The sequence below is a fragment of the Lissotriton helveticus genome, chromosome 2_1 (genome assembly GCF_964261635.1).
Source record: "Lissotriton helveticus chromosome 2_1, aLisHel1.1, whole genome shotgun sequence".
Classification (NCBI taxonomy): domain Eukaryota; kingdom Metazoa; phylum Chordata; class Amphibia; order Caudata; family Salamandridae; genus Lissotriton; species Lissotriton helveticus.
The window spans coordinates 581,092,412-581,117,296 of NC_136059.1; the positions used below are offsets into that span (position 1 = coordinate 581,092,412).

General features: G+C 45.5%; 1 protein-coding gene across 1 annotated transcript in view; it reads right to left on the minus strand.

Moving 5' to 3' along the window:
• ARHGEF28 (Rho guanine nucleotide exchange factor 28) overlaps positions 1-24,885 on the minus strand; it is a 1,107,856-nt gene that overhangs the window by 500,726 nt on the left and 582,245 nt on the right. The gene's annotated exons all lie outside the window — the stretch shown is intronic.

The following is a 24,885-nucleotide window of genomic DNA, read 5'->3' on the forward strand; positions in this document are numbered from 1 at the left end:
ACATTTTAATTGATCATACCTCCTATTCAACACAGTGATCTCTGTAGTGAATACGAGTGTTTAACAATGGGACAGAAAGGTTACAGTCTTCATGGGAGCTGCAAGGCCAAAACAAACACCTCTAAAAGGTAAACTGATTTCAGTGAGGAGCACCTGGCTCGCCCTGCGTAGCATGGCACAAGCAGCTCGGCTTTTCTCAGAAAATGCGTAAAATATATGTGCAACAAATACTCCAAGCATAAATACAGTTAAGAAAAAACGTATGTAAAAGGTTAAAAACAACTTAGTAAGATGACAACTGTATAAGACAAATATAACAAAAAATGTGAAAATAGGATGAAGGGATACCATGTTATAAAGAAAGCAAAAACTGCCTCATAGGAAAACTGAGATACAATGCTAAGAGACAAACCCCTATGTGATATTTTGTGGCCAACCCTCTTGTGACTGTTGTCGAGTAAAAGCTGTTGTGTGGTGGAATCCAGATGAAAGTTTTTAACTTTCTGGAGGTCGACAATGTTCAACACGGCAAGTCTAAACTCTGTAATTCGAAAAGGCTCCATGAGTTTAGAAACATTGGTTGCATCAATCTCCCTGACAAAAAAGCTCTGAACAAGTAAACTGCAAAATGTGACTACTTTGCTTTTATATTTTTAACTCTGTATGGCAATGAAGGCTCTCCCGAGCCCCCAAGAGTGAAAATATTTCAACCTTTTGAGCAAGTTCTGGTAGACTGCTACTTTCATTTAGAAAAATCTAATTTCCCATGCAGGTTCCTGAGACTGCAGTCTGAATGCCTTCCTACAACTCTGTTTTCAAGTCCACAGGAAAATGTATAACTCTGATTGGTCCACTGAAATTCTTTATGGTAGACATGAGCTTCTTCAGTTCTGAGAACCTTCTGCAGCCCCACCAGCCTCAAGAATGGCAGGCAAAGGAAGTCTAATTTCATACTGTTCACTGAGTTTCTATCAGGCAAGTAACAATTTCAAGTTCTTCTGCACCGGTCAGCCACAGTAGAGGAGTCTTCTCTGTGCAATATTCCTATTCAAGTGCCCAATTCAAATGTCTCTTGTAGTGGTATGTCCCAAAAAAGCCTCTCACATCCCATACACCAGGGCCAACCATCAAACACACCACGCCCATGGCATCAAGTCATCTCACAGTGTTCATAGACACCACAGAAATTTAACAGGTCTTCCTTGAGTAATGCATACAACATTGGGCTCAGTGCATCAGGACTCAGCCCAGTTGATATGTCAGGGTGAAGAATTGCACATGCGAATAGGGGTGAGGTAAATCATAAAAAATTCATTTTATCACTTTTCACACACATCAAAACATACACTGTGTAAAATATTGAAAAGTGCTCCGCGTTAGGGATTAGGTTTAGGTGTAGGGGTAGGATCGCAGTTTATGGTAAGGCTGTAAAGTTACTGTCACAGTCTAGGTCAGTATTGGGATTGGGATGGGGCGCACAGGGTAGAATTATTATAGTCAGTGCCAGGGTTAGTATCAAGGTTAGATTTACAGTTAGAACTAGAGAGAGTTATGGTTATTGATTGCATTAGGGCTAGGGTCAGGGTTTAGGTTGGTCTGTACGTAAATGTTAGGGTTATAGCTAGGGTAAGGGTATTTATGGTTAGAATTAGAGTCAGAATCATAGTTACGGTTAAGGCTAGTAACAGTAAGACATCGTAAGCATCATAGTAGCATATTGAGTCTATATGTACTAGGACCCTCATGGTTCCGGGGGGACTCTATACAGGAACTTTGGGATGTATGATAGTACAACGCGATCATTTTGATCGCGGTACATTACATCGCGGATTTTACAACGCAAGTCGTTACAACGACTTGCGTTGGAGGGCGCGGATTGAGGATTATTATAATTTTCTATTCCAACTCCAGCCCACGTAACAGTAGGGAAGGTGTTGGAATAGAAAATCACAATATTCCTTAACCAAGAGCGCCATCCAGCGCAAGTCGTAGTAATGACTTGCGTTGTAATGGCAGCGTGGTAAAGGTCGTGTGGTGTAAACACCGCGTTGTAAACGACGTTTACCGAACTGGGTAATAGGCAAGAAGGTGTCAGGGTGTGGCCAACATAATGTATGATGTCATATTCAGTGTGGAGTGTATGCTGAAGAAGAAAGTGAGGTTTGACGGCAGCTCCAGTGTGGCGTATGTCATCTGCATACTCCAAGGCTGGGAAGACGCTACATCTTGCGATGAGTAGGGGTTACATGACCAGAAGAAAATTAGGCTGTTCTCCCTGAGAGTTTGGAATGATTCAGCAAACTGTTTGTGCATGCCATGTGTGCTTGAAATCGATGCAAAGCAGTCTGTGACGTGCATATGTGGAGTCAAAGTCCTGCTCCAGCCCATACACGGCCACAGAAGAAGTTGAAGGCCCAGAGGAGCATATTAAAAATGCCAGCCAAGAAATCGCTGGTGAGGTCACTGGCAAAGATGTTGCGCTGCACCCTGAACACAGACCAATATTTAGACGGCAATGGCAGGGACAAACAGATACAAAAACCAGAAACCCACTCACTGTCTAGGACAAGTGAAGCTCTTAACTATCGCTGTTTGGATGGGGGTGTTGCATGCAGAGGGTGCAAGTCCCTCTTGATGCGACAAAGGCAATCTGAACAGCACATCCTCTCAATGGTGGCAGAAGGGAGCGCAAAGTATATTGCAGGCTATCACTCGGGGCAGAATACATTTTAAACACCTACCGTAACATTTGCCCCTGTTTTGAAACCATGTGTGGTGTGACCCTGGTCCGGCTCAATCACCTGAGCACCGATCATCTTGTATCACCAGAGCCAGCAAACAAGTGCGAGCATCTCGCCTACTAATGGAAGAGATGGGATTTTCAATGCGGTTTGGCGCTTTTTGTTTAACCAAGTGGGAGATGTATCATATTGAGACTATACACCCTAGGACCCTCCTGGTTCTGGCGGATCTAGATAGGAACTGCTCAGTAGGCAGGGATGTGTCAGTGTGTGATCAATTAATAGTATGATGTGATGTTAAGGGCCCCATTAGGATGGCTGGCAGACTTTGCCTGCCCCCCATCCTCGCGGTACTAGGGACCGCCCGCCATAAGGGCGGGGTCCAGTCGGCAGCATTAGGATGCGCCAGCCACAGGGGCGGGCGCATCCTGCATTCCTACCATTGTTGCGGGCGGTGCACTCAGCACCTCCCGCCACAATGGCAGGAAAGCATGCTGGCCATAGGTACCCCCCATGTGCACCCCCCACCCCATGGAGTCCCTGGGGGCCCGCAACAGGCCCCCGCAGGGATTCTCTGCATGCCTTTCGGCGGCGAAAGGCATTCACTATTGCCCATCGTAATATGGCTGGCGGTGTCTGATAGACACCGCCACCATATTATTCCTTTTCCGCCCCGGCCGCAAGGCGACCGGGGCGGAAAAGCGGCGGGTGGTCTTTCCGTCCGCCGAGGTCCAATTCGAATGCGGATGTCGGCCGGATTGTCCCCGCCAGGCTGGCGGTGGACACCGCCAGCCTGGCGGGGGCAATCCGCCCGATATCATAATGGGCCCCTTAGTGTGGAGTGTATGCTGAAGAATAAAGTACGGTTTAACCGTAGTTCCTGTGTATTTAGAGCATGTTCATAAGTGAAAAAAGAGCAACATTTAAATAAGTAAAAAAGAGTATGCATTTTTAAATGTAGCCCATTTAATTTCCTTTTGCTGAAAAGATTCTGCTCCTACTGATAATGTGCTCCTGAGCTTGATCCAAATTCTGTATGCAAACAACATAGATGAAAACGTGCAGTTTCATCAGAGAATTGTTGCTTGCTGTGCACATCGCGCATCGTGTTTCACATTACCTTTGCGAAGCAATGTTCTGACTAATGTAATAAAGTTTAATTAAGTTGTCATGGAGCTTTCCCTGTTGGTTTAATAAGGATGCACAGTCTCACCTTACACCAGCCAGCTGCCCTGGCATGAAAATGAAATAACAACACGTTTCCTGTACAGACAATGGCATCAGTCACTGAGTCCTGATGGTTTTAAGGTCTGCTGATTATCATTTTAGGCCACCCAGAATGAAATACCCTCGAACTGCTCTTCTCAATTAAGAGGGTAAATGTGGAACTACTGGGGAGAAACATGTGCCAGTCGTGGCTCTGAATGTGCAGCAAGAGTAAGATTGGCAAATGCCACTGTAGTTACAGTATACAAAGTTAAGCTGGCTCTGTTCACTCATTACCAGAGAGGCTCTGGTTAAGCCACAGAATAAACATATTCGAAAAGTCTTGGCTCTGGGTGTGGGTCTTTATGAGTTTGAAATAAAAGACAAAGAACACGTTGTATGAATGGCATCACAGATGGTGCCTTTGCATCACCTGCGATTAGACCCAGACATGTTTTGCTCTGTGTTGCATGCACTAATCCAACACAAAAGTTAGGCTCATGCCCTAGAAAAGCTGGAAGACATTTCTACTACCTAGAGGGTAAAGGGGCCTACTAAGTTTACACTTTCAACAGAGACTGATAAACAAGTATTCTACAGTGTCAAGATTAAAAACTCCTCTAACTCCTATTTTACGGTTTTTTCAGAGCTTGACTTTATCAAACCTAGTCACTTCTCTTTGCTTTTCCACTGGCTCTTCCACTCGGCAGAGTTAGCCCATCTCTCTATAATGAAGGTGGCAAAGACGATACCTAAAGACATGCCACCAAGCTTTGAAGGCTTCCCACGCTTCTCCTCAATATTAAAGATTGGGAAGGTGCAGCTTCTGACTGACTAGCAACGCTTGACCACACACTCAAGGTGCTTATCCACACAGAATGGCGATGGAACTGCTCATAATAGTGCTCACCTGCTTAGTCAATGCCCGCGTTGTCACCAATTCAGTCCCCATGAGAGGGAAAATACAAATGCATGTCCTTTTTACTCTGGATCCTGCAGACCGTGCACCCTTTTACACTTGCTTTTTATACCCACGTTAGATGGGGATCATGATTCAATTTGCAGCCATATCAGCCTACAATGGATGAATGAATGCAATACGACTGGCTGACATTAAATGGCAACAAGGTAATTGTTTTTGTGGCTGGAGCAGTGACCATGGCTGGCAAAAACACGTGGGTAAGTGCCCAAATCAAAACCATCATTTAGGGATCCATGTTTTTGATGAACAACCAGCTGATCCCATTCTGCAAGTTAGTACACGTGTTACAATCTCATTTTCCCTTTACACATGTTTAAAATAGTTCTTCCTATGTGGCAACACTCTGTGAGATCATGGGATTTCAATACCTCCAATATTTCCCAAACAACTAGATCGTGCAAAAAGATTTTTACTGCACATGCTCCTGAAACTGACCCAGAGGCAACAAAGAATCTAGAGCACTTATACTATTGGGATGCAGATACTGGAACCATAAATCTACACCCTCTATTTCCTACACGGGTTCTAAGCTGAAATAAGAATTTCCGTTAAAAGGGAGCATGGCTGGCAAGAAGTCCTATCAGTACTACACTTGCAGCTCTCTGCTGGCCCTCCAATCATCCTGAGATCATAATGGCATCCATGTTGGCATCAGTTGACAATACTTATGTGAAGGAGCATTGGAAGCACTTTCCAAAATACTGAGCCTATTATCGGTGCTGCAGACTGCTGGGAGAGACTCTCGTAAGACTTTATGTGGGAGGCCTCTGAAACCACAACAGAGATAAGGATGGTATGGATATAGCAATAGATGTAGTAGTGAACCACAAATAGGTACATCGGGTCAAAAAAGAAGAGAAAAAGAAAGATATGAATGTGAAAGAATTCTTTAACTAGGACAGAACCCTCACCCTCCCGTAGGTGGCATGCTTCCTCATACGGTACCTCCTCACACCACGGCCAAAGGTACCTAGTGTGGGCTACAACTCTCTACAAGAGAGAGGAGCTCTTGGGATATTTGTTTGCAATGTATCTCAACCTTGATGAGAGATAGTTACGGGTGAGAGTAACAGAGTGCTAACTTAATATTTGTGAAGTGAATTAAAACAACCTCTTGGTAGGCTAAATTTGAGTTTTATTCTCAAAGTCACTCTGTGGTACACCTATTTTGCCAGAATAATCTATATTCATTTATTCCTTTTAATTTAGAACAAGGGTGGAATTCCACAAACAGTACTTTGTGGGCCTCTTTCTGTATCATGTGAATTGCCACCATCATAACCACAAGTTTGTATTTTTGCTTATTAGGTGTACCACAGAGTGAAATTCAGTATTGGTCCTGAAGAATTTCCCAGAACCCATGAATTGGCTCAAAGATATGGCAGAAACATGTTGATACCTATAGGGGATACAGATACTTCACTGTTTAGATCGAGCCTGGGCAGAGCATGAGCTGCTCTGCAAGTCGTGCTGTAATTTAGACTATTGCAAAAACAACAGTTGATGGCCAGAATGCAGAACAATGTCATACATTCACCCCAGTACAGAGATCTGGGCCTAAATCCATAGTTTTTTTGCACTCCACACCACCCCAGTTCAGACATGGCCATATGCAAATCAGCCTTGACCCTGTGCCTCATGGGAACAGTCCAGCCCGAACTGCCAAGCCATGTCTTTCCTGGACCGGAATCAAGCATCCTAGGACCGATTTCTGGCTATCAGCCGTCTTCAGCCAGGATAGCTTGACTCCAGTGGTGTGGAGAGCATGGGACTCACGTCTGAGCATACCCATCCCACTCGGGGTGACAAATGCAAAAACAACAGTTGATGGACAGAATGCAGAACAATGTCATACATTCACCCCAGTAGAGGGATCTGGGCCTAAATTCATCGTTTTTTTGCACTCCACACCACCCCAGTTCAGACATGGCCATATGCAAATCAGCCTTGACCCTGTGCCTCATGGGAAGAGTCCAGCCCGAACTGCCAAGCCATGTCTTTCTTGGACCGGAATCAAGCATCCTAGTACCGGTTTCTGGCTATCGACTCACGTCTGAGCATACCCATCCCACTCGGGGTGACAAATGCAAAAACAACAGTTGATGGACAGAATGCAGAACAATGTCTTACATTCACCACAGTACAGAGATCTGGGCCTAAATCCATCAGTGTTTTGCACTCCACACCACCCCAGTTCAGACATGGCCATATGCAAATCAGCCTTGACCCTGTGCCTCATGGGAACAGTCCAGCCCGAACTGCCAAGCCATGTCTTTCCTGGACCGGAATCAAGCATCCTAGGACCGGTTTCTGGCTATCAGCCGTCTTCAGCCAGGATAGCTTCACTCCAGTGGTGTGGAGAGCATGGGGCTCACGTCTGAGCATACCCATCCCACTCGGGGTGACAAATGCAAAAACAACAGTTGATGGACAGAATGCAGAACAATGTCATACATTCACCCCAGTACAGAGATCTGGGCCTAAATCCATCGTTTTTTTGCACTCCACACCACCCAGTTCAGACATGGCCATATGCAAATCAGCCTTGACCCTGTGCCTCATGGGAACAGTCCAGCCTGAACTGCCAAGCCATGTCTTTCCTGGACCGGAATCAAGCATCCTAGGACCGGTTTCTGCTATCAGCCGTCTTCAGCCAGGATAGCTTGACTCCAGTGGTGTGGAGAGCATGGGACTCACGTCTGAGCATACCCATCCCACTCGGGGTGACAAATGGAAAAACAACAGTTGATGGACAGAATGCAGAACAATGTCATACATTCACCCCAGTACAGAGATCTGGGCCTAAATCCATCGTTTTTTGCACTCCACACCACCCCAGTTCAGACATGGCCATATGCAAATCAGCCTTGACCCTGTGCCTCATGGGAACAGTCCAGCCCGAACTGCCAAGCCATGTCTTTCCTGGACCGGAATCAAGCATCCTAGGACCGGTTTCTGGCTATCAGCCGTCTTTAGCCAGGATAGCATGACTCCAGTGGTGTGGAGAGCAGGGGGCTCACGTCTGAGCATACCCATCCCACTCGGGGTGACAAATGCAAAAACAACAGTTGATGGACAGAATGCAGAACAATGTCATACATTCACCCTAGTACAGAGATCTGGGCCTAAATCCATCGTTTTTTCGCACTCCACACCACCCCAGTTCAGACATGGCCATATGCAAATCAGCCTTGACCCTGTGCCGCATGGGAACAGTCCAGCCCGAACTGCCAAGCCATGTCTTTCCTAGACCGGAATCAAGCATCCTAGGACCGGTTTCTGGCTATCAGCCGTCTTCAGCCAGGATAGCTTGACTCCAGTGGTGTGGAGAGCATGGGACTCACGTCTGGGCATACCCATCCCACTCGGGGTGACAAATGCAAAAACAACAGTTGATGGACAGAATGCAGAACAATGTCATACATTCACCCCAGTACAGAGATCTGGGCCTAAATCCATCGTTTTTTTGCACTCCACACCACCCCAGTTCAGACATGGCCATATGCAAATCAGCCTTGACTCTGTGCCTCATGGGAACAGTCCAGTCCGAACTGCCAAGCCATGTCTTTCCTGGACCGGAATCAAGCATCCTAGGACCGGTTTCTGGCTATCAGCCGTCTTCAGCCAGGATAGCTTGACTCCAGTGGTGTGGAGAGCATGGGGCTCACGTCTGAGCATACCCATCCCACTCGGGGTGCCAAATGCAAAAACAACAGTTGATGGACAGAATACAGAACAATGTCATACATTCACCCCAGTACAGAGATCTGGGCCTAAATCCATCGTTTATTTGCACTCCACACCAACCCAATTCAGACATGGCCATATGCAAATCAGCCTTGACCCCGTGCCTAATGGGAACAGTCCAGCCCGAACTGCCAAGCCATAGCTTTCCTGGACCGGAATCAAGCATCCCAGGACCGGTTTCTGGCTATCAGCCGTCTTCAGCCAGGATAGCTTGACTCCAGTGGAGTGGAGAGCATGGGACTCACATCTGAGCATACCCATCCCACTCGGGGTGACAAATGCAAAAACAACAGTTGATGGACAGAATGCAGAACAATGTCATACATTCACCCCAATACAGAGATCTGGGCCTAAATCCATCGTTTTTTTACACTCCATACCACGCTAGTTCAGACATGGCCATATGCAAATCAGCCTTGACCCTGTGCCTCATGGGAACAGTCCAGCCCGAACTGCCAAGCCATGTCTTTCCTGGACCGGAATCAAGCATCCTAGTACCGGTTTCTGGCTATCAGCCGTCTTCAGCCAGGATAGCTTGACTCCAGTGGTGTGGAGAGCATGGGACTCACGTCTGAGCATACCCATCCCACTCGGGGTGACAAATGCAAAAACAACAGTTGATGGACAGAATGCAGAACAATGTCATACATTCACCCCAGTACAGAGATCTGGGCCTAAATCCATTGTTTTTTTGCACTCCACACCACCCCAGTTCAGACATGGTCATATGCAAATAAGCTTTGACCCTGTGCCTCATGGGAACAGTCCAGCCCGAACTGCCAAGCCATGTCTTTCCTGGACCGGAATCAAGCATCCTAGGACTGGTTTCTGGCTATCAGCCGTCTTCAGCCAGGATAGCTTGACTCCAGTGGTGTGGAGAGCATGGGGCTCACGTCTGAGCATACCCGTCCCACTCGGGGTGACGAATGCAAAAACAACAGTTGATGGACAGAATGCAGACCAATGTCATACATTCACCCCAGTACAGAGATCTGGGCCTAAATCCATCGTTTTTTTGCACTCCACACCACCCCAGTTCAGACATGGCCATATGCAAATCAGCCTTGACCCTGTGCCTTATGAGAACAGTCCAGCCCGAACTGCCAAGCCATGTCTTTCCTGGACCGGAATCAAGCATCCTAGGACCCGTTTCTGGCTACCAGCCGTCTTCAGCCAGGATAGCTTGACTCCAGTGGTGTGGAGAGCATGGGGCTCACGTCTGAGCATACCCATCCCACTCGGGGTGACAAATGCAAAAACAACAGTTGATGGACAGAATGCAGAACAATGTCATACATTCACCCCAGTACAGAGATCTGGGCCTAAATCCATCGTTTTTTTGCACTCCACACCACCCCAATTCAGACATGGCCATATGCAAATCAGCCTTGACCATGTGCCTAATGGGAACAGTCCAGCCCGAACTGCCAAGCCATAGCTTTCCTGGACCGGAATCAAGCATCCCAGGACCGGTTTATGGCTATCAGCGGTCTTCAGCCAGGATAGCTTGACTCCAGTGGTGTGGAGAGCATGGGACTCACGTCTGAGCATACCCATCCCACTCGGGGTGACAAATCCAAAAACAACAGTTGATGGACAGAATGCAGAACAATGTCATACATTCACCCCAGTACAGAGATCTGGGCCTAAATCCATCGTTTTTGTGCACTCCACACCACCCCAGTTCAGACATGGCCATATGCAAATAAGCTTTGACCCTGTGCCTCAAGGGAACAGTCCAGCCCGAATTGCCAAGCCATGTCTTTCCTGGACCGGAATCAAGCTTCCTAGGACCGGTTTCTGGCTATCAGCCGTCTTCAGCCAGGATAGCTTGACTCCAGTGGTGTGGAGAGCATGGGACTCACGTCTGAGCATACCCATCCCACTCGGGGTGACAAATCCAAAAACAACAGTTGATGGACAGAATGCAGAACAATGTCATACATTCACCCCAGTACAGAGATCTGGGCCTAAATCCACAGTTTTTTTGCACTCCACACCAACCCAGTTCAGACATGGCCATATGCAAATCAGCCTTGACCCTGTGCCTCGTGGGAACAGTCCAGCCCGAACTGCCAAGCCATGTCTTTCCTGGACCGGAATCAAGCATCCTAGGACCGGTTTCTGGCTATCAGCCGTCTTCAGGCAGGATAGCTTGACTCCAGTGGTGTGGAGAGCATGGGACTCACGTCTGAGCATACCCATCCCACTCGGGGTGACAAATGCAAAAACAACAGTTGATGGACAGAATGCAGAACAATGTCATACTGCTGAAATGCCAGAAACCGGTCCTAGGAAACTTGTTTCCGGTCCAGGGAAGGCATGGCTTGGCAGTTCGGACTGGACTGTTCCCATAAGGCACAGGGTCAGAATGATTTGCATATGGCCATGTCTGAACTGGGGTGGCAGAGTGGGCTAAAGAACGGTGATGAATTAAACCCAGATCTTTTGACTGGGTGTGAGTGTTTGATTGGTTCAGATGCTCCGTCCATCACCACCCCCTTTTGTACCGCTTTGTTCGCCATAAGTTGACAGGGTATGCTCAGACGTGAGTCCCTTGCTCACTTTGCAACTGGATTCGAGCAAGCCTGGCTGAAGACGGCTGAAATGCCAGAAACCGGTCCTAGGAAGCTTGTTTCCGGTCCACGGAAGGCATGGTTTGGCAATTTGGGCTGGACTGTTCCCATGAGGCACAGGGTCAGATTGATTTGCATATGGCTATGTCTGAACTGGGGTGGCAGAGTGGGCTAAAGAACGGTGATGGATTAAACCCAGATCTTTTGACTGGGTGTGAGTGTTTGATTGGTTCAGATGCTCTGTCCATCACCACCCCCTTTTGTACCGCTTTGTTCGCCATAAGTTGGCAGGGCATGCTCAGACGTGAGTCCCTTGCTCACTTTGCCACTGGATTCGAGCAAGCCTGGCTGAAGACGGCTGAAATGCCAGAGACCGGTCCTAGGAAGCTTGTTTCCGGTCCAGGGAAGGCATGGCTTGGCAGTTCGGGCTGGACTGTTCCCATGAGGCACAGGGTCAGACTGATTTGCAAATGCCATGTCTGAACTGGGGTGGCAGAGTGGGATAAAGAACGGTGATGGATTAAACCCAGATCTTTTGACTGGGTGTGAGTGTTTGATTGGTTCAGATGCTCCGTCCATCACCACCCCCTTTTGTACCGCTTTGTTCGCCATAAATTGGCATGGTATGCTCAGACATGAGTCCCTTACTCACTTTGCCACTGGTTTCGAGCAAGCCTGGCTGAAGTCAGCTGAAATGCCAGAAATTGGTCCTAGGAAGCTTGTTTCCGGTCCAGGGAAGGCATGGCTTGGCAGTTCAGGCAGGACTGTTCCCATAAGGCACAGGGTCAGACTGATTTGCATATGGCCATGTCTGAACTGGGGTGGCAGAGTGGGCTAAAGAACGGTGATGGATTAAACCCAGATCTTTTGACTGGGTGTGAGTGTTTGATTGGTTCAGATGCTCCGTCCATCACCACCCCCTTTTGTACCGCAAAATTTAGACTATGGCTTGAAGCATCTCCCATTTTTTCCATTTGTTCCTGTTTGTGCCCTTCATAAATGTATGCTTTTGGTTGAGCAGCATGCTTAATTAGTCCTTCCTTTTCGGGCTTCAAACCCTCCCAGGAGACGGCCACTGTAATACGTGGTGTTATGCTGAATCACTATTAACTTAACTTTCAATTAAAACTTTAATAAATAGAAATATATTAAATTAAAATTATTTTTCTGATGTTTAATTTATAAAATACCTGTTCACCTAAAGAAAAAAACATTATTATGAATTAATAAATATTAATATGATGTAGAACATTTTTTAATTCAAGAGGGTATTAAAATATTTTATAGTTAATAAATAAGCTCTATTTTTACATTTTTTTCATTAAATATATTTCTTTATATTTTTTTAACTATTTTAATTAATTTCACTTAATTTAAGATTATTTTCTATCGAGTTTTATTGTAATTCTCTTCTTTCATTATGTTCCAAGGGAGGGCGTTGCAGTAGCAAAATTTGGCCATGTGTGGTGGTGGGGAACTTACTACTGTTGTTTAGTAGTAATTTACACTTGGATTTTGTGGTTAAGCAAAAAGTAGTAAACGTACTCAAAAGTGTCAATTACTTGAACGTGTAAGTTACCATTGTGAAGCAGGCCCTTGGAGTCAATGTAATGATGAAGCACGTAAATTAATTCTATACCAAACACATTAAGGTGGGACGTGCTGGTCAGATAGGTGGACCAAACAACTAAGGAAGGACTTACAGTCCAACTTCTGGCTGCAAATCTGTTTTCTAGATGGACCATTTGTTAAGCACCTTCCATAAGACCACGAAGGAATCAGGCAAGTGCAAGCTACACATATTAGGATTCTGAAGTAGAAAATGCTCAGAAACACACTGGACCTGTCTTTTCCTTTAAAGAAATACTTCTCACATATATATTTTTATTCCGCAACACAGCTCACGCTTTTAATTTTAAAGGTTTTGCAATCCTTGAGCTCTAAAATTGAATTATTGTGCCTATTTTTTTAATTTGCACGTTTGCAGTGTTAAAATCAGCACGATTTGCTTTAGTGAAACAGCACCCTCTGCTGATATTCTTGAAAACTACTTGAAAAAGCAACTGCTGAAAAAAGCCACTTTTTACGTAAACGATGCGCAACGCTAATACTAAACAAATACGCATGAGCACGACTTGCTCTGTATTACTTTTTGCTTTTTAATGTTGCATCTGCATAGGGAAGAGGATGTGGCGTTACTACCAGACTTGCCGACTTTGGAAATTGGGGAACCAGTTTGAATCTCACCATCCAGTGATTCTGGGCACATCACTTAATCTCCCAGTGCCTAAAAAAACAGCAAAAAAAACCAAATCTGAACTTGTGTAATAATTGGTGCTCATGTAAAACGCTCCACCTTTCGTGCTATATAAAACTGCAAAAATAAATACAAAAATCAAAAAATCTGCTGGATCCTGGCATTTCAAGATAACAGGAGTTTAGTAGCGGCAGGTCTTGGGTAATGGGAGTGATAATTCCCTCCCCAGGAGCTACCACTACCAGCCAGCATGCTAACTCGTGTCGGAAAAAACTCTAATTACCATTTACGCCAATGGAGGTGTTGCGGCCTTCTTCAGGACCTCAACATCAGTGCTGATGCTCAATGTGCTCAATCAAAAGTAATGTATGTGAAAAAGCACGTAAGTATGATGAAGCAAAGCTTCGCATATTTTGCGGCTTGCCGAAATCAAGAACCTCGTTTATGTATAACAAGGTAATAAATGTACGTCTTACTAACATTTATATTAAGTTTGAGTAAAAGTTTAAGACGCTTGCCTATGTGTATTTCTAATGAATTTAATCTGTGTCCTCTAAAATGGCCGCCGCTTGTATTTTAGTTACTGCGCATGCGTCAGCCACACTCACGTGTCCTGACGCGTCTGCAGAAGTGGAGGGAAAGTTATGCGCATGCGTAATTCATAGCTGTGCTTATCATGTGGTACAGCTCGTGCCACTGCTCTTGTGTCCGTCTCAATGTAGCTAACATTTAATTGCATAAGTTTATTTCTTGATGATGAGTTAAAAGTACAAACCCTGTGATGTGTTTTCCTAATGACATTATTATGTATTAATTTGTTTTCGCTTACTTTTCATGTACCGCGGGAAATGGGGGTCTGAGTGAGAGGAGAGCCATATTGGAGGTCCCTTCTGCGCCTGTGCGACATTCGGCAGCACGAGGGACCTTGGCTGATGGAACATAGCCAGCTGGCAGTGATGGGCGAGATGCTCCTGAGAAAGTCACCTCTGCCCTGCGAGAACAGCGAATGTGGCTCCTTATGTGATACAATGTAATGTTGCGCTACTGTTAGCTCATGGGAACCCCAAATCTGCTAGGCGGTACCCAAATATGTTAATGAAGGCTTCAATTCGCGTATTGTGATTGGTGTGTTACCCAAACCCTACCTTAGGACCAATTGAAATTGAGGGATTCTGACACTTTGCAACATTGGGGGGTGGTACACTGTCCCCAAACTGTATATCTACCCTGGGTTCACCTAGTGAACCGTCCGACTTGTCTGGTTTAGCTGACCTGTCACTGACCCAACGCACTCAATAGGTGACTGAAGATACAGAGCGCTGCGGAGCACTCTGTCCGAATTTGACCATAGACTAAGGTTCTACTGAACCTTAAAGTGCTGGCAAGGCACTTAGCTGGGAGTTCGCTGACCCAATCGGGGTCTTGATCGATAGCTGCAGAGCGGGTGGAGCGCAGGCGTTGCTTCCGAACTGTGGGTTCCGGTCCTGTCCTGAAAAGGGTCCTGTCCTGAGGGTTTGCTGTCCTGCCCTGAGGGTCCTGTCCTGATTCCTATTCCGAGGGTATCCTGTCCTATCCTGGGTGTCCATTCTGCACCTGCTGTCCTTTGAAGGGTATCCTTCCTTGAGGGTTTCCTGTCCTTAACTGACCCGTGGCCAGGGTTTGGTTTCCACACCTTTTTCTAGGTAAATATTACTCTGAACCTCTCGAAATTCTTGCACCTTCTGAATTTCTAACTTTTGCTAAAATAAAGTTCAACATTGCATATGTTATATTTCCATGCCTTTCCGCAACTATTGAACTGTCATTTATAATTTTGCAAAGTTATTCCTATGGCTTCTCATTTGTTAGAAATTATATTTTGCATAGCAGTGTGTCATTTTCTGATATGGTCTAGAACTTCGTTGCCTAGGTTGTTCAAAGGCCCCTTCACCTTAAGTGAAGCGTGTTATTCATTATAAGCTCTTCTATAGTCACACACACTTAGTCTATCCCTGTCTAGATAATACTGACTTATATAGTATTTTTCTTGTTACAATTTATTAGTACAGTTGATGATTACTCTGTCATTATTTCTTTCTGCCTATGTGATTTACGTTATCTTGGTTATTGATTGCCTTATTTTACTGTACTTCATGCAAGAAAACATTGAACTTTAGATAAACATTTTTTAAAACTTCCAGTTGTCCGTGGTCATTTAAACAGTATTTGAAGGTTATTGGTTGGGTTTGTATTTTGCTGCCTTTCCTTTACAGCTAGCTCCCTGATTCATTGTGGTCATTAGGCACCCGCATCGGTGGATGGTAAGTCGGGTGCACCGAAAATTGGTAGCAGGGAACACACACACACCAACTTGATAGAGCTCGTGAAGTCACCTGATCGATGTATATGGTGGTTTGAAAAGTATATGGGCCCTGAAGCCGGAAAACGGCGAAAACTGTTGGTCGGGTGGCCTCGCGCGCTCTATCAGTTTTCTGGTAGCTAGAGGATGGTTAGGGACTAGTTGAGAGCAAGGCAGGGATTAGTTGGACTAGATAAGTCGGAAGCTGCTATTATATTAGTGCTGCAAAAAGAGCGGCTGTTCTGAGGGAACTGATCACTCTCTTGTGAATACGCTGCTGAAACTCATGAATTTTTGTATTATTATTATTCTTGTTCTTATATTGTTATATGTACTAATCCATGCAATTGTCAACTGTCTTGTTTCTTGTTGTCCGAACTCCCCGGGGAATTGAAAGGGCAAGTGGTGAATAGAATCCATTGTCCTGAGGTCACAGGTTCGAGGAAAGTTAGGTGCAGGTTAGGATAACCGGGAAGCACTAACTAGGGTTTTCTGAATACATGTGTGAATAAATGACAGTAACGGGGTTCATTGGCAAAATTCCCATAGTGGCGTAACCTAGTAAGGGTCACATCGGAAGAGTAGCAGGTTCCTCGGAGCTAGCGTGAAAGCAGAGGGGTCCGCTGAGAAACCTTAAACTCGGAATATATCCCGGAAAGAAGTGGATGAGTTTAGGGGAATAACAGGTTCACCGATGCTAGAGTGAAGGGTAGGCGGAAGAGATCTGCCCGCAGCGCGTGAAAAGTAAATGGAAGTAGTTTACTTGCTGTAAAAGAATTCTTTCTCTGTCTAGACACTTGAGCACTGTGGCGAATGTGTATTTGTTGTAAAATAACCAAGCACTGAGCACTTTAAAAGAAAGAAAGTTTCCGTTACCTTGTAAAGGGAGGGAGTCAGTCGCGAAGCGCCTCTGACGTCACTCTGTGTCGCGCTGGGATTGGTAGACACAGCGGGCGGGTAGCGGAGCTGAAATTGTAAAGGAGGGGTGAGCGCCGGAGTGTGGGAACTGTCTCACGAAGGGGCCGCGCACCCATTGGCGGAGCTTATTTTGTGTCGCGCACCCATTGGTTGCACGAATTTTCTGAAGCGCGTTCTGATTGGAGGTAGTTTGTAAACAAAGTTAGCGCAGAAGTCGTATGTGGCACTCGCGGACTACAGAGACGCGACCTGATCCAAGGCATCTAGGGTTTGAAAGGGATCAGTGGAAGGCTAACAGATACGATATTATGTACGGAACCAAGAGAAAAATGTCCCTTGTAAATAAGGTGAAAAATTATTTTAAAACGGACAAACCGATTAAATCTAGGGAAGGTGTTCTTGTCCCAGCACCCAATACTCCCGCCTCATTTATGATGTTTGACCGAGGGTACAATACCTGTGTGTGGCTGGAGAATTGGGTGAAGTATACAAAGGATGACGGAGTATTGGCGTTTCCGTTAGATGGTACTTTCAATGGTAGAATCTTATTTAATTTAAGAACCCGAATGAATGAACTGCATCCCAGACCGAGACTAACGCAGTATGAGGCATTAGAGGAATGGGAGATTGAGGCTTTTGAAAGAGAAAGACCCCGAATGGACAAGGGTTTGACCAAGTGGTACCCCAGGCAGAAACAGGAATCCAGGGATAAAAGGATGAAACAGTGGAGGCAGAGCATGATTGTTGAGGGTCTGTTTCCCATGATGCCGGCATGTCATAACATTGGAGCGGGTGAGAAAAGTACTGAAAAATGTAAGCATTGGGGGGCCCTGGGGGATTCAGATGATGAACTAATAGATGACATCTGTACCAGAAGTCCGCCACCTTACAATGAGGGAACCCGACCTTCCAGTGTAGGAGATGTTCCCCGACGCCACTTCCTAAAGGAAGAAGACAGGTCCCTGGGACTGGGAGGGGGTGGTCAAGTATTACCCTATCCTGAGAAACCCGAACTGGCGGAAACAAGGGATATATATCCCAAAGTGCCCGCAAGTCAGGAAGAAAAATATCCACGTACGAAAACGTTTTTTCCCAGACCCTTGTATGAAAGCGAAGAGAAACCATCGAATTCAGGACTGCCTTTTGTTGGAGAAGCAGGTGGGCGAAAAAGAGGGAAGAGGTTCGCTCCCGACAAGTGACTCCCGAGTTTGCTTTAAGAGAGGTAGAAAAACCTGAGCAGTTATGCCCCATGCGCGAAGTTCCAGGGGGAAAATATGTGCATGTCCCCTGGTCTAGGCAGGATATTGTGTCCTTCACGAACGATTTTCCAAAATTACGAGAGAAACCAGTTGACTGGTACAGGCAGGTGGAGAGGTTCGTGAAGGTACAGAAATGTCTGTGGAAAGACCTGGATGGGTTTTTCGACATTGTGGTTCCAGTAGATTTATGGACCCAGTGTAAAATAAACATAGACTGGCCGAGTGAGGAGTACCCCAGAAACAAGGAAACTGGAGAGCCATCAAAGGATGTCATGCGAAAATATGAGCAGGTAATTCAGCACTTGAAAGAAAAGGTGCCCGCAAAGGAAACTGATTGGACAAAAATAGATAGAACAACACAGGAAAGGGACGAGACAGTGCACTCCTTCTATGAGAGGTTATTGCAGGTATTTAAAACATACAGTGGTATTGACAACATCGACCTGAAGGATATGACGCACTTTATTTACAGGTTTGTAAATGGTTTAAGACCTGAAATTTGTCAGTGGATAAAAGACAATAAAATCTGTTGGCATACTAAGAAAATGGATGAGGTCCTGCGGTACGCTAAGTACTGCGAGGACGAGATGGCAGAAAAGAAAAAGGCCCTTAAGGAGAAGGTTATGTGGGCTCAGGTGAAGCTCGCAGAACAACAGGAAAAACAATTGAGTAACATGGTTAAAAATGCTGAGAACAAAAGTCCTGGGGGAGGGGGTGGAGGAAAGCCCCGGCCCAAATTTAGCAGGGAAGAGGCTATGAAAAAATTTCCCTGCCATCAGTGCGGCGAAATTGGACACTGGCGAAACGAGTGTCCCCAATTAGTCGATGTTAATGAGAAAACTCCTGATTTAATTCCACAGACGCAGAAAGAAAGACCAAGAAAGACTCAACCCCAGGTAAAAACCGTTCAGGTGCCTCGAGCACCCAAGCAGGTATACAGGGGAAGACAGGCAGAAAATGAAGAGATAGAGGTTTGGGAAAGCGGGGAGAACAGAAATACAGCAACTTCGCAGTATCTGCTGAATGATACCTTCCTTTGTAATGATCAGGACTGACGGGGCCTGAGAGGGGAGGACGAGGAGTGCGTACTTGGCGCTTCCTTGCCGGTAGACCAGTCTGGACCATATATTGAAGGAAAGGTTGACGGAAATGATGTCACCTTTCTGTTGGACACTGGCGCTACCCGTTCTACTGTAAGAACAGTGGACGTTCCAAACCTACCCCTCTCGGGAGAAAATATCCAAGTAGTAGGTGTATCTAATCAATTGATTAGTACTCCTGTTACCGAACCAATGGAGATTTCAATTGGAAATTTTAAACAGATGCATAGATTTGTCGTCTGTGACACCAGTCCAGTAAATTTACTGGGACGTGATTTGCTGTGCAAAATGAACTGTACCATCTTTTGCACACCAAAAGGTGTTGAAATACAGACCCCAGATGAAGACGGCATTTATAAATTATTGTTGCTTAGACCTGACTCAGAAATTAAAAGATTGACCCTGCAGGACTTGCCCCAAGAACTACAGGAAGCCGTAAAGCCGGAGGTGTGGGATTTCACTGGAAAGGATGTGGGGTTGATGAAAGATGTGGACCCCATACAAATAGCCATCAAGGACAATGCAGTATATCCTAACACTAGGCCCTACCGAATGAATGCTGAAGTGAAAGCAGGTGTCACTCTGGAAATACAAAAATTATTGGAAGGAAACATCATACAGGAAGTGATGAGCAGCCCATGCAACTCGCCGATTATGGGCATCAAAAAGCCTAGTGGCAAGTATAGGGTAGTGCAGGACCTGAGAAAGGTTAACAAAATTGTAGTTCCTTGCTGCCCTATTGTCCCGAACCCTGCAGTAATTCTGTACCAGATTCCTTGGGATGCTGAGTGGTTCACTGTGATTGATTTGTGTCATGCATTCTTTTCGATACCCCTGCACCCCGACAGCAAATTTCTTTTCTCATTTGCTTTCGAGGGTCACGTGTATTGTTGGAACAGGGTCCCTCAAGGGTATACAGAGAGTCCCTCTATCTTTAACCAGATCTTGAAAAAATGTCTAGAGACTTTGACCTTACCTGGGAACTCTGTGTTAGTGCAGTACATAGACGACCTTCTATTGGCGTCTAAAAGTCACAGGGACTGTGTAGTTGACACCATTGCCCTCCTAAATCACCTGTGTGAGAAAGGGCATAAAGTGGCCCCTGACAAACTACAGTTCTGTGCAAAATCAGTGAAATATCTAGGACACCAGATAGAAAAGGGTGTCAGAAAAGTCACTTCAGAAAGAGTGAGAATAATTCAAAAAATGCAGTTGCCCCGTACTCAAAAAGAAGTCAGAATGTTCCTGGGTGTATTAGGGTACTGCAGGCAGTGGATTCTAGGATTTGCAGCCTTAGCCAGGCCCTTGATAAAGATGACCACGAGAGGAATGCCAGATGTTGTACAGTGGGACGATGAAAGTCTAATGGCTTTCACAAGATTGAAAAACTGTCTGTGTACAGCCCCTGCGTTGGGAATGCCAGATTATTCCAAAGAGTTTGCACTATTCTGTGACACTCGCGATAATTGCGCATTGTCAGTCCTGACTCAAGAACATGGCACGACCAGAAGGCCTGTGGCTTATTTCTCTGCCACATTGGACCCAGTAGCCGCTGGGTTACCAGGCTGTCTGAAAGCAGTAGCTGCTACCTGTGCAAGTTTGGAGCAGAGTGAGTCCATTGTCATGGGACATCCTGTGACCGTGTATGTTTCACATGGAGTGGTAATCCTATTGACCAGAACTAAAACACAGTATCTCACCCCTAGTCGGCTGACTAAATACGAGAGGATTCTTGTGGGTGCAGCAAATGTGAGCATTGTTAGGTGCGGTATTCTGAACCCTGCCACCTTACTCCCCGACCCCTTGGAAATGGAAGGTGGGGATGATGATGAACATGATTGTATTGATCTGACAGAGTTCAGTACCAAGCCACGCCCAGACATAAAAGGAGTACCATTGCCTGAGCATGATAAAGAACTATTTGTGGATGGTTCCTGCCTAAGACATGAATTAGGAGGCTTGAGTGCTGCTTATGCAGTAGTGTCTTTCACAAAAATTGAACAAGCAGGTTACCTATATAACATCAAGTCTGCACAAGTAGCCGAATTGATAGCCATGATAATGGCTTGCAAAATTGGGAAGGACTTACGCATAACAGTGTATACTGACAGTCAGTACTGTTATGGCGTTGTGCATGACTTTGGCCAATTATGGCTGCAGAGGGAATTCATGACTTCCTCAGGTACTCCCATTCGGAATGCAAAAGTTGTTCATGACCTTTTAGAGGCCATCCAGTTGCCCAAAGAACTGGCAGTGGTAAAATGTACTGCTCATCAAAGGAGCATGGACAGAGTATCACTGGGAAACGATTATGCTGATCGAGTGGCTCAATGGTGTGCCAAAGATCGGTATATTGTAAATCCAAAACGAGGGGGGCCAGGAACCAGCTGCCAGCTTCAGGTGTTTGAGGAAGTGCCTACATGGGATGAGGTGAGAGAGTGGCAGGAGTCGGCTCCTTGGCAAGAAAGAGAGAAATGGAAGGAGGATGGGTGTAGACCGAGACGTGTGGATGGTGTGATTTTGGGCCCGACTGGTATGCCTGTGTTACCCCGACACTTGCTTGGCACAATGGCAAGATTAATACATGAAGGATCACACATTGGTAGGGATGCCATGATTCTGGTATTTCAACAGACTTGGTACAATAAAAAGTTCAGGAAGGTAGCAGAGTCCCTCTGCCAGAGGTGCCTGTCATGTCAACAGATGAACCCAGGCAAAAGGACAATGGTTGAGCTGAGCAAGATTGGGAGATCCGGGGGTCCCTTTATAAAGATACAGGTTGATTTCATCACCATGCCCCGTTGTGAAGGGAAACGATATGTCCTTGTCATTGTTTGCGTATTTTCAAAATGGGTAGAAGCTTACCCTACTCCTCAAAGTGACGCACTGACAGTAGCGAAGTGTTTACTAAAAGAACTGATACCTAGGTTCGGAATACCATGCATTATTGAATCAGATAAGGGTGGACATTTCCAGAATGACATACTGGCTGAACTCTGTAAGGCCTTTGGAATAAGGCAGAAACTCCATTGTGCATACCACCCAGAGGCTTCTGGAATAGTGGAACAAGTAAATGGAACTATCAAAAACAGACTAGCAAAACTGACAGATGCTACTGGCATGACCTGGGTGAAGGCCCTGCCCCTGGTCCTGATGGGACTGAGAAGTGTTCCAGACCGCAAGACAGGCCTAAGTCCCCATGAAATCATTATGGGAAGAGTGATGAGACAAGCATGGGTGCCAGGAAGCAAACTGTTGAGTATTACTGATGATTTGGTGCTTGAATACTGCAGAAGATTGGGTGACCAAGTGCGTTCTATCTCTCGCCAGATTGGAGACGACGGCATCCTCAATCCAACGACTCCTCTCCACAACTTGGTTCCAGGAGACTGGGTCAAAATAAAGAAGCATACTCGATCAAGCTGTCTGGCACCAAGGTGGGGAATTAAACGCCAAGTAATCCTGGTGACAACCACTGCAGTGAAAGTCGCAGGTGTTCCCCAGTGGATCCACGCCGGACACACTCAGAAGGTATTGCCAGACAAAGGATTTGAAGAACCAGGGCAACCAGCAGAGGACCCTGAAGGAGCCAGACCAGTAGCAACTGACAACGAGCAGCCCAGCACCAGTCAGGTTGCAGGAACAGCAGACGTTGGCCCAGGAGTAGTTGACTGCGAACTGCCAAGAAACCAGCCTGCTGAAGAGGTCCAGGAAACTGAGCCAGGAGTAGCTGAAGACGAGCTGCCAAGCATATGGCCAGAAGAATGGATACCGATGATTGATCTGACCGAAGATCCTATCAGAACAAGAGAACGACTTAGTGAAGGTAGAGAGTGGACTAGTCAGGAACAGCAAGGCACAGGCGAAGAACCTCAGAATCTTGAGATTCAAATCAAAACTGAGGAAGGAGAAGGTCAGACAGGGACAGAGCACGTGATTGATACAGAACAAGTGAATAAGACTGAACAAGTGCCCGATACTGAACAAGTGCCTGATACTGAACAAGTGCAGGATACAGAGCAAGTGTTTGATACTCCTCCATTAACTCCTGATGTGGATAAGGGACAGACTAGACATAGAGTAATAGTTCGAGCAGAAGAAAATCAAGAGATCGAAGTGCTTGAACAGGATCAGATAGAGTTAGAAAAACGGGTTCAGGAAACAGGAACAGAAACAGAGACAATCGAAAGCCAAAAACAAAATATTCCTGAACAAGGCCAGATTAGCAACCAGGCAGAAGAATTTGATGCTAGCCCTGGAACTAGTCAGATAAGGGAAGTAGGAGAAGAAAGTGGAGAAGAATTACCACAAGATAAAGAGAGCAAGAGAATAAGAAGAGAAAGTGAAGTCAAAGTACCGACTAAGAGACTAAAGAAAAGAAACAACCTTGAGCCTAGGTTCGTAAAAAGACTGAGACTAAGGATAAAGACAGTGGAAGAAAAACGTGCAGAAGCAAGAAGAAGTGCTCGAATAGCAGAGCAAGAAGAAGACTCTTCCAAAAGAAGGAGTGAGCGAATAAAAAGACAAAACAAAAAGTACAAATCTCCTGAATGGACACTGGTTTTGGAAGAACTTGAAGATCTTGATATAACTGACGTGAGCGACGGAGAACCTGTCCCAGAGTACTCAGCTGAAGAGGAAGACGAGCCACCGTGAATTTGCACAAAGTAAGCTAGTTGTGTAAAAAGTAAAAAAGAGGGGTGAGAACACTCCTACTGAGCTAAAATGTCTGATTCAACAGTGAATGGTAGACCTAGTTGCAGCCGTTTTAAGACGTGTTGCAAGGTGTGTATATGTAGTGTAGTAGTACTGATAGTTATCTGGATAGGATTAACAATTTTCATTCCCTTTGCTGTAAGTAAAGATACTAACATTGTCCCTACTGAAGTTGTAAATACTGACAATGAGGAGCTGACAACACAGAGTGTAGAAAGACATGAGAGAGCATTGAGACAAACTAAACGAGACTTAGAAGCATCAGATGAGAAAGGACTACATTATCATGGAATGAAAAACAGGACACATTTGAATGTTTTCGCAAACTTGTTAATACATTATGTAGAGACTATGGAAATTGAAGATTGCTATGTCTGCATGAAGCTACCTACTTCGGTGGCTGAAGGCGTGACATACCATCATCTGCCATTAACATATGGAATTTCCTGTAGCATTTTAGCTAGTTTATTTTACAAAAGGGGACCGTTACAGTATTATTACTCTAACAATGACGTGATCTTTTCTGAACTTCCTATACGTGGGAACTTGAATCCTGTACATACCAAAACTGACACCATAAGATATATGGGAGACTACTTTCTGACTATAGGGAACATTGACATAGCAGACGCACACAGAGATAACTTGACTTGTTCTTTGCGTGAGCAGGAAAAGATGTTCCTGAACATGGCAGAGAAAAGGAGAATTAAAATTCAGAAGAAGGCTAATGACGAAAGTCAGAAAAAGCCAAAGTGGGCAGAAAACATGGAAGGCACCTCATCTGGTGGAGCGGGTCCTGCTCTGTTGCTGGATTTTGAAAAGAAAGGCAAGCTATGTCTTCACCGCGAGAAGACTAGCTATTATAACAATGTTTTCATTGGTTCCAGTGAATGCGAACATAATTACAAGGTAATTGGAGGTTGGGGTTTCAAAAATGGGTCAGAGCCTGTGTTTCCTGGAATTTATTATATTTGTGGGGACAAGGCTTATTTCAAATTGCCGGATCACTGGTATGGAAGCTGCTACTTTGGCATTGTCCTCCCGA